Below are 16,671 nucleotides of genomic sequence, written 5' to 3'. Positions count from 1 at the left end.
TGTCACACAGGAGTAGGTGTGGATCCATCTGAGGGAGAATTCCCTTGGCACAGGAATTAAAAGACAGCTGTAGGCTATCATATGAGCACCCCCTCCAGCCTTGTCATGTGGGGTGTGGCTGGGTGCAGAGAGGTGCATATTGCATCATGGTTGTTGGTGAGAGGTCTGTGGTGGGACGAGGGGGTATGTGGGATAGTCCCCGAAGCACCCCAAAATTCACACAGCAGAAATGTAGCTTAAAGCCACCTTGAACTCCCCTTCAACCAGGATGTAAGAATCTCACCTCATGTATGCATTTTTTTAACATCTGTATGAATCCCTTACTTGAACTGTTGAGCAATTATAGGTGGTTGAAAAATTTCTGATGGAAGGTTTTTATATCAAATTGCGGCACTGTATCAATTTTATCAGAATGTTTGATTGGAAATATTAAAATATTGCATTTCTGTAAGGTTGAAATATTTAGTTTGTCTTATCAAAACATGTCTTTTTTATTCTAATAATCAAAATGTTTAATCCTTTTATATAAATATTATAGTGAAATCAAACAATATTATAGTCAAAAGTGAAACATTTTGGCCTTATTGAAAGGAAATATTATTTTGATAAGGTTAGCACATTTTTTTTCAGAATATCTGATTTTATGAAAAATCTGAGATATCCATCTTGCATCATTAATCAGGACAAACTGAAATGTCAAACTCTCAGAATTTCCCAGGGAAAAAGCATTCCATTTTTTACCAGCTCTATGACTAGCCCTTCACCCGTGTGGTCCTGCTTTCTCCAGTAGGTTTACTTGGGTGTGAAGTTTCATAACAGTGAATAAAGAGTTCACAACCTGATCATGTGGGGAAAGCAGGTGAAAGATACCTTAGCCAGTGTATATTTTAAAGAAAATCTGACTAATACATAATGATTTAAATGTCAATATTAAGAGTAAAAATATGTTGTACATAGAATATCAGGTATTTTTTAAATAGTTCCCCAAGTAGAAATGCAAGTGAAAAGTATATAGTCGTGATCTGGGGGCAATGCACTGTGACAGGTGGAATATTAAAACAAAAAAAATGTAGTGCTACCAGAGATTGTATGTGTGTATGGAAGACTGTCTTGACTCTATCTGAGATTTTCGAATAGCTCCTATGTCCAGATTTTAAAAGAAATATTTAGGGATCCGCGGATGCAAATAGGGATTTTTAAAACTGCCTATGTACCTAACTACCGTAGAAATAAATCAGAGGCACCAGAGCACTTTTAAAAAATTCCACTTATCTACCTATCTGCATCTTAAAGCACCTAAATATATTTAGAAATCTGGCTCCTATTTCTTTGTGAATAATGAATAAGCCAATAGAAAAAGAAAACTTGGGTGGAATGCTTTTTACCCTTTGGCTACTGCTTGCTTTAATGCTTCAACACATGAGATAGAAGGTGACTTTCTAATTCTCAAATTAGTTTCCCCAGTAGATAAGTCAAATATCTTTATATTGCAACACTCATCTTTCCCTATTTTTACTTGCTAAAAAAGAAGAGAATGTAATGTCAAACACTGTATAATAGAGAGTCTCACCAGAGCCAATGCCATTACAGGGAGTGTGCTGAGAGAGACATTCAGAATGAATGAAAGGACATTCAATATGCAAGAGAGAAAGTCAGAGCTATGATAATACTTGATAATCTCCTGATGATTCATTTGTTTTTTTTATGTAAAATACGTGGTAGGAATTTACATTAAATACTATGCATATTTGGTTGTTATTTTTAGGGATTTATAATTGTTTATATCTTCAAAACCTCTTGTAAATATTACATCCTAAATCTGTGTTCTGTCTCTCTTGCTGTTTAACATGACTGAATTCAGGTGCACGGGCTTGCTTGATGTCACATTTTTAATGATACTATTCTGTAGTTTTCTGAAATCTTTTGTTGTCAGACAAAATGTCCAGCTAGTCTTTCTCTTTTGAATTATTCATTTTCATTGCCTTTTTTAAAAAAGAAATAAACAGAAAAGACTTGATTTTTAGGGGAAAAGGGCACCATTCTCCTCTTTGTTCCCCCCTACCTGTCTTTTCTATTTATTCACAAATCATGAATTCTACTACTCTGTGGAAAAAGAGAGGAACCTAAATAAATATATTGCTTTTAAATGACATAATACATTCTGAGACCCAGTTAGAAGCTGACACATAATACCAAACATTTATTAAGAGAATATATGCATGGAAAGCGTTAGCTGTTCTTCAATTCACATATAATCCATTTCTTCTTCAGTTCAAGTTCCCAATAGCAGAGAGAGAGAGAGACTGTGTTACAATATGAATGTTGGTGGTCAATCAAGACATTCCTCGTGGAGGTGGACATAAGCTTTTTGCATAATCAGTCACCCTAGCTCCATGCTTCCCCTTTGGCACAATCTGGGGTTCAATACAGATCAGTGAGGGGTTGTGTCATCACTTGCCTTGCAACCTTGGGCACCTGACAGTACTTTGGTGTTTTAGGTCACAACTTGGGCCACTCTCTGCCTACCAGCATGCAGGTCACACCCTGAATGTATGTAGCGATAGCCCTATTCTAGCACCTCTGGATATGTCTACACAGCAAAGTTATTTCGAAATAACAGCCGTTATTTCAAAATAACTTTACCAGCATCTACACAGCCAAACTGCTATTTTGAAATTAAATCAAAATAGCGGAGGACTTATTTCAAAATTGGTAAACCTCATTCCATGAGGAATAACACCAATTTCGAAATTGCTATTTCAAAATAAGCTCTGTGTAGACGCTTATTTCAAAATAGGGTGCCTCAAGCCCTTCCCTGGATTCCCTGGTGGCCACTCTGGGCACAACCAAGAAAACTCTTCTCCCTTCCCGCCTCCCTAGAGCCCTTAAAGGGGTAGACTCTGGCCACAGTGCCTGTGTCAGCTCCAAACCTGCCAGCCCGGAGCCAGCGGTTGCTGCACCTGACCCAGTGGCCCCAGCATGAGCCAGGCAGCCAGTGCCAGCCAGACCTCCACCACTCCCCAGGACCAGTCTGCCAGCTCCCAGGAGCCTGTCAGGGGCCGGAAAAGGTGGGCGCCTTCCTGGTCCAGTGCGGAGATCAGGGATCTAATTCAGGTTTGGGGGGATACCTCCAACTAAACCGAGAAAGGCAACCATCTACAGGCGGATGACTGCCAGCCTGGCCACCAAAGGCCACATGCGAACCCAGGAGCAAGTTCACATGAAAATCAAGGAGCTGCGGCAGGTTTATACCAGGGTCACAGGGGGCCTATTTTGATGCTGTGGACTGCATCCTGGGGGCAGGACAGTCCATGCCCCCCAGGTGGTCATCGACCCTGGGGCAGAGCTTGCTGCCTCCTGCTGCTCCAGCCCCTACTGCCTCCCAAGTGACTGCTCCTCCTCCCACTCCTTCTCCCCCTCCTGCTTCTTTCTTCCCATGCCTCCAGGGACACCAAGGTCCCTCCACCCGTGGTGCTGGGGGACAGTTGGGCTGACGAGACCCTGAGCCCTGAACTTGTCCTCCCCCTTCCTCCCCTTGCCTCCCCCTGCCAGCTCCCTCCTCTCAGGTTTCTTACTCCCCTCTCCCACCCTCCCTTCTCCCCTTTCCCACCTTCTTTCCCCAGTCTCACCTCAGTTTCATTCCCCCCCCCCCCAGTTTTGTTCAATAAAGAGGCTTTGTTGTAATGAACACGTGTCTTTTATTGTACAGCAGGAAGGGGGGTTAGGGAGGGGTAAGTGGAAGGACATAAGGGAGGAATGCGGCACAAGCCCCCAGTGGGGCACACCAGGGAGACAGTTACTGCCTGCAGAATGTGCTGCCAGTCTCGCAGCAACAAGTCCAGGAGAAGCACCAGAGCGCCCGGGGGCGGCTCTGGCTCCATGCTGTAGAGTGCTGTGTTGTCCTCAGTGAGGGCAACCAGACACGTAGAGAAAAAATGCTTTGCTGTCCCTCAGCGATGTAGGCAAGCAATCAGGGAAACTTTAGAACCGGCTGTCCGGGGAGGGGGGGAGGCCCTTTAAGCACAGGTCTCAGCCTCAGGCAGCAGCCACACAAGGTAACTCCTGACCTGATGCCCTGCCAGAACTGGTTCCTGCCAGCCTTAAATGTGATTCAGCATCCTATCAGTGTGGATGTGTGTGACGGGGCGACCCCCGCCCGTCCCTGGGGCGCCGCCGAGCAGGCCCTTCTAGCAGCAAGGGGGAGGGCTTGCCGGCGGTGTGCGGCGTGCACGCGAGCCGCGCCGGGGCAGGGAAAGCGGACCGCCCCCACAAGCGGCGGCGAAGCGGCAGATGGCGCAGGGGCAGCGTGGGCGGCGTTTCCCCGCCCTGATGGGCAGGAGAGCTGGCCAATCAGGGGACTGGGCGGACGGCCGTGGCAACGCCTGCCCGGTGCCGTGGGCGGGGGCCATAGCCCGGCGGGGAGTTTAAAAAGGGTTAACCCCTTCCGCTCGGGGGGAGGGGGAAGAAACGCGCGGCAGCGAGCAGGAGGGGAGGGTTACTGAAAGGGAGGCGGAGGTCAGGAAGAGTAACTCCCCTCTCGGAGCCCAGTGCCGGTAGCCACCCCGACTGTAGAGCCAGCCCGGCGCAGGTTGCGGGCGTACGGACGCCTGACTGCAAGGCTGACGGACGAATCAAAGGTGACCACCCCGAGGAGGGGGGAAGTAGGGACACCTGAAGAGGGAGAGGAAGCAGCCCAGGGCAGAGCTCACTTATGCTCGCGGGCTGACGAGGTGCGGCAAGGAGCCCCGTCAGCCGGACCGGAGTTAGCTACTTCCGTGTCCTTAGGGCCCTGGGCTGGGGCCCGTGAGTGAGGGCGGGGCCGGGCCCCCCTTTCCCTCCCCCTCCGTAAAGGGGAGGAGAAGCATATGGTCAGAGGACCACCCGAGCAGCTGTATCAAACGACGGTTCGAATCTCCCGCCTTGAAACTGGGAAGATTAGACTTGCGGGGGACGCGCACTTGCGGGGAGGGGGCAGGAGGCCCGGCGACCCGACGAGCTCGGGTCCCCCTTTGGTACAATGTACTATTTCGGAATAGAAAAATGCTATTTCGAAATGCATTTTGTGTCTAGACGTGTTATTTTGAAATAAGCTATTTCTAAATAACGCTGTAGTGTAGACATACCCTCTGATCCCAGCAGCCTGTCAGCAGTCCACCAGCCACACTTAGGCTTTTAGCAGCGTGTGTTACTCCTTGCGAGGAGACTCCAATACAGTCCTTGTCTCAAATTTTCCCCAAAATATATATTCTGCACTGTCCAGCCCTCTCCTAGACGGTTCAGATATTAAGTGGTCTATTGTCTCTTTTAAGGGTCAGTATTCAGCAGTTTGCTACTTTTAGTGGAGTTATCGAACAGTTCGTTTTTTAACACAGTACTGGATTGCTTCTGAATACAAATAAAACAAGTTTATTTACCAGCAAAGAAAAATTAAATGAGTATATATATATATGTTATAAGGCACTGAAGTCAGAAATGGTTACAAGAGAAATAACAATTCTTTGTAATAGCTAAAATTTGACAAGCTAGACTTGATTCAAGGTAAAATTCTTACTGCAGATTCCCAGTAGCATTGCTATCAAATTCTCAATTCAGTATCTGTTCTCAAATGAAAAGGGTTGGTTCCTCTGTTCTCTTAAGTGAGAGGGGGGGAGAGACCTTGGGTGTGTTTGCCCCTCACTTTTATAGTTGTCGCCCTTTAAAGTGGTTTCTTCCCATAATTGCCTCAAAGCAAAGTTTATTCAAACAGTGAAAGTGGCAACATAGATTAGTAAAGGTGTCTCCATGCTCTCTCTTTTCCTATATGCGTGCTGCAAGGTAGATTTGCCTTGCATACTGCCATTTCCTTCTCTTTTGCTATGTCAGGGACCCTGTTTACTAGTTATATGTAAATTGAGGTAAACACACATTCCTTTGTTTAGGATAAACCAGTTTCATCAACTTTTGCCTAGTCAGGACTGTGTGAGATTGATGCTTCACATGGAGAATTCATAACTTCACATATAATATTGCTATATACATTTCACCATGATTATATTAATCAAGCTAGTTATTCATTTTAAAATGATACCCCACAAGGCATATTTTGTACAAAGATTGTTAGTCGTGCATAGGGTATAAGTACTGGCTCATACTACCCTAAATGCAATGGAGAGAGACTTGAAAAGACACCATATTCATTGAGCTCTAAAATGGCATCAAAGAGCCATAAAAGGTAAAGAACATTCGACTCCAGAGCAATTATAAGCACATTCCAGTGGATTAGTCTCAGTGACAGGGCAGAAAAGGTTTAAGTAGAAGCCATTTGTAAGGTAGTAGCTTATTGCATAATTACACACAAAATTACAAACTTGGTATCTGGACACCTGCAGATTCACTGTTTGACAGAAGACTATTTCATGCAGTGGTTTCCTAGTTACCTGTTTCTCTTGTTTTTATTCTGATCTGCTTTAGTCTCTGACTTTTTCTATGCTGGAAGCTTATTACAAATAAGTGATGGCTCACTTGAAGAAGGAAAAATTGCTGACTTGTCTGTGTGTGTGCTCTCCAACTATTGGATGTCCCCTAGTCTGGTCCACTTTTTGGTGTAGATATCTGAATTTAGTAATACTTTGGAGGTCATTTAAAACATCTGTCTATTAGCTTGTAATTGCTAAATAGTATCTGCAGACTGAGTGCCACTGCTGGCATAAAAAATGTGAAACATGAGTATTTTCTTATATTTGTTATTTGAAAAGAATAAACTCAGTGATAAGAAGTTGATGAGCATGTCCCCTTTTCCAAGGCTTGTGCTGTTACCTTGACCAGTCTAGCACTTTCTGATAGCTGACATTTCATTCATGAAGAAAGGAACTAACAAGGCAGTTCCTTTTTAAAAGAAATGCAGTGGGGCATGGGAGATCAGATTTTCTGGATTTGAAATGAATGGCAACAAACCACTGACATGCAAAGTCAATTTGTTCTCTATTTCATAAAGTCTCACTTAAACTATTTTTCACTCAGATGGTTCCCAGTGATGGATACAGTTAGTTTTATTCCTTCCATAAAGATGAAGCCATGGAATGCCAAACGAATTAATAAGCACTTGCAGTCTTTATCACCTATCCAGTATTCTTTAACTAAATTAAATATGTATTTAATACAGAGCCCTTTTATCACCAGTTTTAGTTATTTTTTTGTTGCACAAAGCAAAATAGTTACTTTGTGCTTGAAATATTGCAACTTCAAAGAATATTTAAAAGCCTTGTAATGTTGTTTAACCTATGCTTTCCTCAGGAATTGCATTTGATTGGCATAAACTGAAAATGTATATTCTATATGGATAGGTAGACTCTTTTATTTTATTTTTGGAAAGTGAGATTGGCCTATATAAGAAAGTCTTGCTGGTCTAGGCCTTTTTAGTTAATTAAGTGGTAGGAAACCAGTTCATCTACTGAAAAATACCGCAGTCTGTGGGACATTTATATGCACGTATGAGAAGAATATATCTTTCCCTCCTCCTATTTATTAAAAAGTCCCAGATTAAACCATAAATCCTTGTACTTTTATGTTACCATTAGCTTGAGATATATAAAGAATTGTCTTGAATTTCTAAAGCAGAGGTTGCTGGTAAATGGAAGCAGGTTGGAATATAAAGAGGTGAATAGGTAGGTGTCTCCAGATTTTGAATTAGGACCAATTTGCTAGTTTGTGGAGCCAAAAATAAAAAGGAGAGGTGACAACATTACATTTTGATGCAAAAGATAGAGATCCATGCTTTTACAAGACTTTTAGATACAGTAGTAACGAGGACATGAGTAGGTTATTAGATTGTTTCAGTGTAGAGAAATATAGATTAATGAATTAGGAAAAAACACCGTAATATTTAGCTATTATGTGACACCTTCTGTCTCAGCTGTCAAAGCTCTTCACAAACATTAATTGGTTAAGACTTATAATATACATCTGTGAAGTAGGTGTACAAAAACTGTTCACTGAATATACTATCTGAGCAGGACTTTCACTGTTGAGTCTTAGCTTCTTAGTATGGGGCTAGTGGAACTCAAGCTTGTAAACTTAAGCTTTGAGGGGCATGAAACCAAAGTGGAATGTGAGCCAGGCCTCTTACTGGCTACAGGGCTTCAACCTCCAGGTGAGTGTAAATACTTTCTTCTCAATGACTCAGCCAGTTCTTTGTTTTCAGCAATTGATGAAGAAATCTCTGCAGTTTATCGTAGCACCACAGCCAAAACACAGGCTCTTCATTAAACGCCCAGTATTTCTTCACATGTTCTCCTGCGTATGATAAAAGGGGAGTCATCTCCAAGCCAGTATTGAGCTCATTAGGGAGACTTCAGTAATGCGGCTGGTCTGAAGAGCTGTCAAATGAGGACACTCCTGAGTGCCAGGACTTGATGACAATAAGTGTTGGTGCAGACCCTACTTCACCTCTGGTCAACCCAGGAGAGCAGTTCCCCATCCTGCACTGTCACATGTGAAGCTAAGGGCTTCCCCAACCCATTGATTACTTCATACTGTGAGGGCATGAGAGTTTGAGTGGTAATGAGTACCTGCTTATTAGAAGCTATAGAATAGGCTGATGAAGAAGATGTTTAGAGATAAGTAAAGCCTCACTGCATTTCTGCTTAAAGTCAAAAGTCTAGGAAGTTCTAGATCAAAATATCTGGATTTTCTCCACTTGCATTCATGTAGTTAAAGCAGAAGTTTGGTCAGTGAGTTCAGGTATCAGTTTGTGTTCACTGATATGACCCAGTCACTGTGAATTGGCAAATGCACAATTTCTCAGTGCACTCAGAGGGCTTTTTCTGTTGAAGCCAATGCTTATACCCAGAGAGACAATACTCTTTGTGATAAATTGTGGTTGTGATGCCAGCTTTTCCGTTATCTTTTAAAATCAGGGCTCTTGGGCAGGCACTATCAGTGCTTCCTGGAACACTAATCATACATCAGTTTAAGCTGTATTGGTGGGGAAGCAGAGATCAGACTTTTGAAGGCGGTTGTTTGGACTTAGAGGAACCAGAAATCTTATCTGTCTGAAACACATGATGCCATATTCCCATCTCCTACTGAGAAATACCTTGGCTTTCATTGCACTAGGAGGATCCTAGTTTTACTGGATTCCATAGAAGCAGTCTAAGAAAGTTAAATTAGAGTTAAGTGGCATAGGAATTAGAGGATCACAATTATGAGATACTGGAATGAGGACTCTCCACTAATACAGCTGACAAGATCTTTTCCAGGTGTTTTGAACATTTAAAAATAGTTTGATAGAGTCAGAGAAACTGCTTCAGTCTGAAAGGCAGCTGAGTAAAAAGTATTCTCTCCAAGCAGGGTGAAAGCTACATCTCCCTTCTTTCCTATGAAAGCTTTGGATTAAACACTACCAGGCTACAGGAGAAACGAGGCACACTTGTGATATTGGAGCATAAGCTTTCGTGGGCAAAGACCTTAATCATGCATCTGATGAAGTGGGTCTTTGCCCATGAAATCTTATGCTCCATTAAATCTGTTAATCTATGAAATGCCATAGGACTTCTCGTTGTTCTTGCAGATTCAGACTAACACGGCTACCCGTCTGATACTTGTGATATTGTGCCCCAGAATTATGTGGCAGTGGGATTCGCTTGACTAAAGGGTTTACCACTCTACATTTGCAGCCATTACAAAGCTCACCAGCCCCTCATTAATCATCGGTTTGGTGGAACTATGAAACAAGACTTCTACCCTGCTCAAGATTCTTCTCCAAGAAAACGCTAGGACTTTAAAAAGCTAGTCTATGAGAGAGTAAATCTAGCCTGGTTTTAGGTTCTGTCAGATATGGTGAATATGATCTTTAGCATTGTTGCCTTCAGAGGTGATGTTTATAGATCTCCAAGGCTGAAGATATCCATTGTCTGACAGTCAGTTGAGGGGATATCAGGCTTAAATGAATCTCGTTATATGTGCCCCACAAAAACTACTTGTCTGTTCTCTTCAGCTGTCTGAATATAGTTGAAAGACTCAGAGGGAACTTAACTTGTAAGGTTTTAGTATCAAATTGGTGCATAGAACTGACCATGGATGGGCATTTGAGATATGTGCCACTTGTGTGTAAAGTTCACAAAATGTGTAGAATGGACCTGTATATGGCAATGCACCCATGCACTGTCTAGCATAAGGTTATTTCAATGTATCTGCATCCTCCTACTGCTTCATAAGCTGACATCAAAACTGCTATTTCACTCTTTCCTATCAGTTTATGGGAATATACAAAAGCCCCCAAGACATCCTGTATTAGTTCAGATTGGGTGACATGCACAGACGTCCAGGACAGCACAATCCACATATACTTCTTAACTGAGACTTCCTTGGTGCATAGAACTTGTGCTGGTTCTCTGCACATAGAAATCATTTCAACCATTAGTATTGATTCATAATATCTTGGAAGCTGTTAAAGTAAACTTAACAATAGCTTATATTATATGAAGGGTAGGAGTGACACGAGAGCACACCTTTAGTTGCTGGGAAACATTGATCATCAATACTGACTGTTTACTTATATGTTTCGCATCAGACTACTACAGTTCTTAAAAGGTTACAATACTTGAATGTCTTCAATAGTCATGCAACCTTTGTAGACTATTCATAGAAGAGTGCTTGTGGTAGGACACATTATATACAATGCTTTGTGCAGCTTCATAAAAGACTGTATTTGAATCATTAAGTGCCTTGAGACAATATGATAGGTTTTTCCATAAATTAAAACAACCCTTGGATGTTAATGGAAACAGGTATTCTTGGAAAGGGTCATAGGGTGTAGATAAATAAACAAGATATTGTTAGCCAGTTCATGAATATATTAAGTCAGGCATATTAATTATCCATTTGTCCATGTTCTGTAATTTGACCTTTAAGTAAATAGTGAAAAATAAAATTAAACCTTTAATTTTTAAGGGATAAATGAGGAACGGGTTAGAGAATAACTGGAAATAGCAGGCCATCAAAAGGTCAATGAACAAATCATAGAATTTGTAAGTAACCTGGTAAAACCATTCTTCCCTTTGTCCTTGGAAATAGGAGATGTATTTTTGGAAATATGCCAGAGTAGTACTGATAATTCATTTGTACCACTTAAGGCAAATGATTGTAGTCCTATAGCACATATAAAGGATCTAATGTAATTCCTGCTTCAGAGATTTGAAATATACAGTATGTTTCAGGTATAACTAATTCAGGTATGTACATTTGAATGTAGATACCATTTGAAAAAATATATTGGATTTTTTGAAAAAGTACAAAACAATTACTGTAATAACTAAAGTACTATGATGATATAATTAATTCAGTGACTAGAGCTTTGGTAATTGAAACCATATTTTTTAACTTATAAAAAGCAGTGTACGTGCTTAATAGAAGAATATCAACTTACTAGGCAGAACTGAACTGGAAGCTAAAGTACATATTTTTTGGGGGGGGGGGGGGGAGAGAGAACCCAGAACACTTGTTCAAAAAAAAATATTTGATTCATTTTTTACTGTGCTGAAAAACTATACATTTAAGTGGTATCTTTCAGCTGAAAATAGGCAATAAAACATGGACATATATCAGAATATTTTGTTGCTGTTTAATGCATTGCTTAGCTTGGTTTTATATTACAGGCATTACATCTGTTGTTCATGCATTGTGCTGGAACAGGTAAAATGGCTAACTTTAAAATTTCATTGCCATAATTCTTTCAGGAGTGCTGAAGGTCAATTCTGTAGCTGTTTGAAGGAGTTAATGGTTCTTAGAGATAAGAACTGATATGTATGTGAGATTAAATTGCAAAGGATAAAATATTAAAATGCCGTCAATTTTTTCTTACAATAGACTTTTTTTTCAACATCACTGATATTTATATTGCTTTAGACAGGCTGTAGGAGTATCTTCAAGATGTGTACACTCACTTTTTTGGTTTATATGATTATTATTTATATAAAAGCTGTGTAGTATGACATTCTTGAGATGGGAATCTAGGAAGATCCAGTCAACTACAGTAAACTTCCGATAATCCGGCACCTTTAGGACCCAGGGGGTGCCGGGTTATCACATATGCCAGACTATCAGAAGGGGGGACTATAAAGGGTCTGGGGTGGAGTGGGGGGGATGCGCCCCTCGGCGCTGTGGGACCAGCCTGGCAGCACCCTAGCTGCTCTGCCCTAGACTTTCCCAAGTCAGCCGCTGCTGAAACTGACCGGCGGCTGACTTGGGGAAGTCTGGGGCAGAGCAGCTGGGGTGCTGCCAGGCTGGTCCCACAGCGCCGAGGGGTGGTGCTAGGGGACCAACCCGGCAGCACCCCAGCTGCTTTGCCCCGGCTTCCCTGAGTCAGCCACTGGTCAGTTTCAGCAGTGGCTGAATGGGGAAGCTGGGGACAGAGCAGCTCCAATTGTCCAGCTGCCCAGAGCACTTCCATGTTCCAGGAGTGCTGGACCATTGGATGCCGGACCACTGGAGTTTTACTGTACATGCCTATGGGAGGCAATTTGGTCTGATAGACATGCCATAAAATGATGAGACATGGGTTCTGTACCTGCTTCTGTGACTGCCTTGCTCTGTGACACTGGGGAAGCCACTTCACTTAATGTATTTCTTCTCTCACCACTTGTCTGCCTTGTGTATTTAGATTATACATTATTTAGTGTGATTAATGCCCTCCCCCCCATTGCGAGGATTGGTTAGCACAGTCAGCATGATAGGTGTTATTGTAACACAAATAATAATTGTAATAAAAGACTTGCATGCTCCCAAGGAAAGGAATTCATAATCAAGGCAGGATAGTTTGACAAGTAGAAGTAGTACTATATATAATATAATATAAAAGGTAGACAGCATTGATTAGTAAAATGATCGTTATCAGTTCATTAGAAAGTGAACTTGTCTTAAGAAAAAGAAGAATAAAAAAAATATTTTGGTGGTGATCAGCGCCCCATAGGTTATGCTTTATTGATGTGGAATACACTAGAATTAGAAATAATATTTTTGCTTTTAATGTAATTATTTTTTCAGAATTAAACTTTTGATAGAATCTTGTACAATTAAATGCCTCTTCATTACACAATAGAAGAAATTCTCTAAGAAGTTTTTTAAAGTAAACACAGAACTGTTCAGTGTAGAGCCTCACAAAACAAATTACAGTTTCCTAGATATAAAATGCTTGCTTTTAGATTCACAGATTAAAACTAGCGAATAACAAAAAACGTGCAACACAACATGCTTGCGGACAGCCATTGTAGTCACAGTACTTCATAGTTGTGAACATTTTAATTCTGAAATGATAACCTGACACATGAATCCTGAAAGTTTCAAGTCTGTTCAAATGTAAGAATGTTTTGATTAAGTTATATTTTCTCTATAAAACATTAAGTCTCATAGATTGAGATCAAGGTATTTATCATCTACAAGCTGAATAGACTGGAATGTTTAACCTTTTGTATTGTATAAAACTAAGAATATTTGTGTTCCAATATGAAAGATGGTATTTTCTGAATACTGCCTAACTTGTAATATTCAAATTCTATCTGTGAAACATGTAATGGATAGAGCAATTAAATATGTCCTGATATCTCACAATAACTTGCATCACATAATTACATCGGTTATAGAAAATATAATCTTGTTATTGTAATAGACACAATTAAACCATATTAATGACAGGGAAAGAGAAGCAGATTTATTAAAATGCTCCATTTCAAAAAGAAATCAATAGTGCATCGTGCCTAAGCCCTTCTTTTAAAAGTTTCAAACTTAAAGACTTTTTCAAAAAAACTTGATGTAATTTTATATGCTTATGTTTAAGCTATGAGACTTGTGTGAAAAATCAAGTTACTCAAAGTGCTTTGCGATCTTTGGATGAAAGCAAATTATAGTAGAACAAAGTGCTATTTATTCCTGTGATCATCTTCCCCAGATCAATGTATGGAGGAGAGACCTTCATAGTTCCAATATCTGTATTAGGAAACTAGAAGAGACTATAGACCAGTGGCTCCCAACCTTTTTCAAGCATATGGACCCCTTTTCAATCTATTAACATTTTACACCCCCTCCCAAACAATATAGCTGTGCCTGCAGCCTGCACATCCCTCAGCCCATGCAGTTTCCCAAGCCAAGTCCCTCAGCCTGCTTGGGAAGCTGCATGGGCTGAGGGACTTGCTAACTGCTGGCACAAACACATTGGCTCTGAGCTCCCAGCCATGGTTGAAGGACGTGCTGGCTGAGAGAGGCTCTGTGCATTTATTTGAATTTCTATTTTCTGCTGACCCCTACAGTACCATTGCAGACCAACAGGAGTCCCTGGACCACAGGTTGGGAATCACTGCTATAGACTATAGTTTGGACTGGAGCAGGACACGACCATCATCCTTGTCTGGTCCCACTGAGTTGATGCAGAAAAGTTAACACACACTGTGGGTGGATTTGCTGTAGAGCTTTCCTCTCTGCAGATCTCACACTACCATGGAGCCAGCGGGAAGCTCATAACAGAGCCAGAGGATTGCAGATTGGATGGCAAGATGTTTTCTTGGGGGGCTGAGGTGGGTGGACAAACATTTCTTTTGCTGAAATGGCTACGGTGGAATTTAGTGGAGGTACCATTGTGGAGATTTCAGTGATTGACACCCACCCACAAGAGTTCCCACGAGAGTGGAGAATTTTCATAAGAATGTTTGGAACGCTATCTGCAATCAATTTGCAAATACCTAGAAGAAATAAGACGGGCAGATGACTGTTTTGCGGGGCCCCGAGCAGCATAACTCTGCGGGGCCCCCCCTTTGCCACGGCGCATGCGCCACGACGCCGTGTGCATGCGCGGTGGCGCCACAGCGTATGCGCGGGGCTTTTTTAAGCGCGGGGCCGGGGGCGTCCGCCCCATTCGCCCTGCCCTATATCCGCCCCTGAAATAAGGTCATAGGTAAGAGCATGGATTTAACAAGAACAAATCATTTCAAGACAAGTATAGTAGCTCTCTTTGACAGGGTTAACAGTCAGTGGCACAGTTGCAAAATGAGTGTCTAATGAGCAGTACCGCAAAAAGGGATCTGGGGCATCATGGTGGATCACAAGCTAAATATGAGTAAAACAAGTAAGATTTTTGCCCCCCAAACAAACAAAATTCTGGGATGTATTAGCAGGAGTGTTGTAAACAACACACAGGAAGTAATTTTTCTGTTCTACTCTATGCTGAGTAGGTCTCAATTGAAATATTTTGTTAATTTCTGGGTTATACATCTCAGGAAAGATGTGGACAAACGGGAGAAAGTTCAGAGAAGAGTAACAAAAATTATTAAAGATCTAGAAAATATGACCTGTGTAGGAAAATTGGGGGAAAACGTATTTGTTTAGTTTGGAAAGAGGAAGACTAAGAAGGAACATAACAGTTTTGAAGCACATAAAAAAGAGGAGGGAGAGAGTTTGTTTTCATTAACCTCTTAAGGATAAGGCAAGAAACAATGGCCTTAAGCTGCCGCAAGGGTGGTTTAGGTTGGACCCCAGGAAAAACTTCCTAATTGCGAAGATGGTTAAACTCCAGTAAATTGCCTAGGGAGGCTGTGGAATCTCCATTAATGGAGTTTTTAAAGAACAAATTGGACAAAATCCTGTTAGGATTGGTCTAGATAATAGTCCTGCCATGCATTATGATTCTACTGTTAAGGTTACCCAACACTTCCCCTGGGAAAGACCTGGTTTTCAGTTGCTTATTATGTTGTCAGACTTAGATACATTTTCTCTGCCAGATATCTGCTTCAGGCTAATTTTTTGGGGGAAAATTTGTGTCTAAATGGTTCAGCCATTTACAAAAATGGGGCCAGGGAAAATACATTGAATTGATCATAGTAAAAAATTGAGACTTTTTTCTTTGAATAGCTCTAAAAACTTGCCATTTGACAGACAGTGGCCTTTGTGTCAGGGATTTGCTTTATGCCATCCCCACAAAAATCTTCACAGATTTGGGAATAATATAAGTTTTAGAAAAATATTTCTCATGCACAGTGGAAACTCCTTTGATATTTAGCAGCTGAAATCTTGAAGATTCCATCCAAAATGAGCATATTTGAGCCTCTCACAGCTCTAGTTCTGACCAGACTGCACTTGAGTGGCATTTGTTTGCCCCATTCTCTTGCACATCTGACTTAAGTGAGCATGCACCAACACAGAGCTCTAACAGTTAAGCTGGTTTCACTTGGAACAGAGGGAGTCTGTCATTGTCACATTCTCTGTGACTCTCCTGCTGGCACAGAAGCAGTATAGAGAAGGAAGCTGTTTGATTTCAGTGCAGAATGGACTAAAGTCAGAGCCAGGGGAGGGAAAAAGAATAGATATGGATAAGGAGCTTGGTGTGCTGAGCCGAGAAACTGTGACTGGATATTGGGGTGGGGGCGGGGGGGTAGTCTGCTACTGGTTGAGGAAAGAGACTAGAACTGTGAGCTGGGACAGAGGAGGCCAAAACTGGATAGGCAAAAATACGGGGTTAGGAGTTAGTGAGGGAAATGGAGGAGAGTAGTAAGAATCAGTTGGCTAGCTCTGAGATTAGAAGATGTGGAGAAGTGAGCAGATTGTCTGGACAAGGAGACTGGGACTAACAACTAGTGTGGTGGAGAATGGGTTGGAGGGAAGGATAAACATTTGACAAGAAGGAGGGATGTGAGGGAACACCAGGGAATA

At 41.7% G+C, this 16,671-nt stretch overlaps 1 protein-coding gene across 4 annotated transcripts in view; it reads left to right on the top strand.

The window, feature by feature from the left end:
* The window catches only part of ATRNL1 (attractin like 1), a 999,362-nt gene that overhangs the window by 406,863 nt on the left and 575,828 nt on the right, over nt 1-16,671 (top strand). The window lies entirely within an intron of this gene.

This window comes from Pelodiscus sinensis, chromosome 8, assembly GCF_052426305.1.
Source record: "Pelodiscus sinensis isolate ZL-2025 chromosome 8, ASM5242630v1, whole genome shotgun sequence".
Classification (NCBI taxonomy): domain Eukaryota; kingdom Metazoa; phylum Chordata; order Testudines; family Trionychidae; genus Pelodiscus; species Pelodiscus sinensis.
This window is presented reverse-complemented; position numbering and strand designations above follow the sequence as displayed.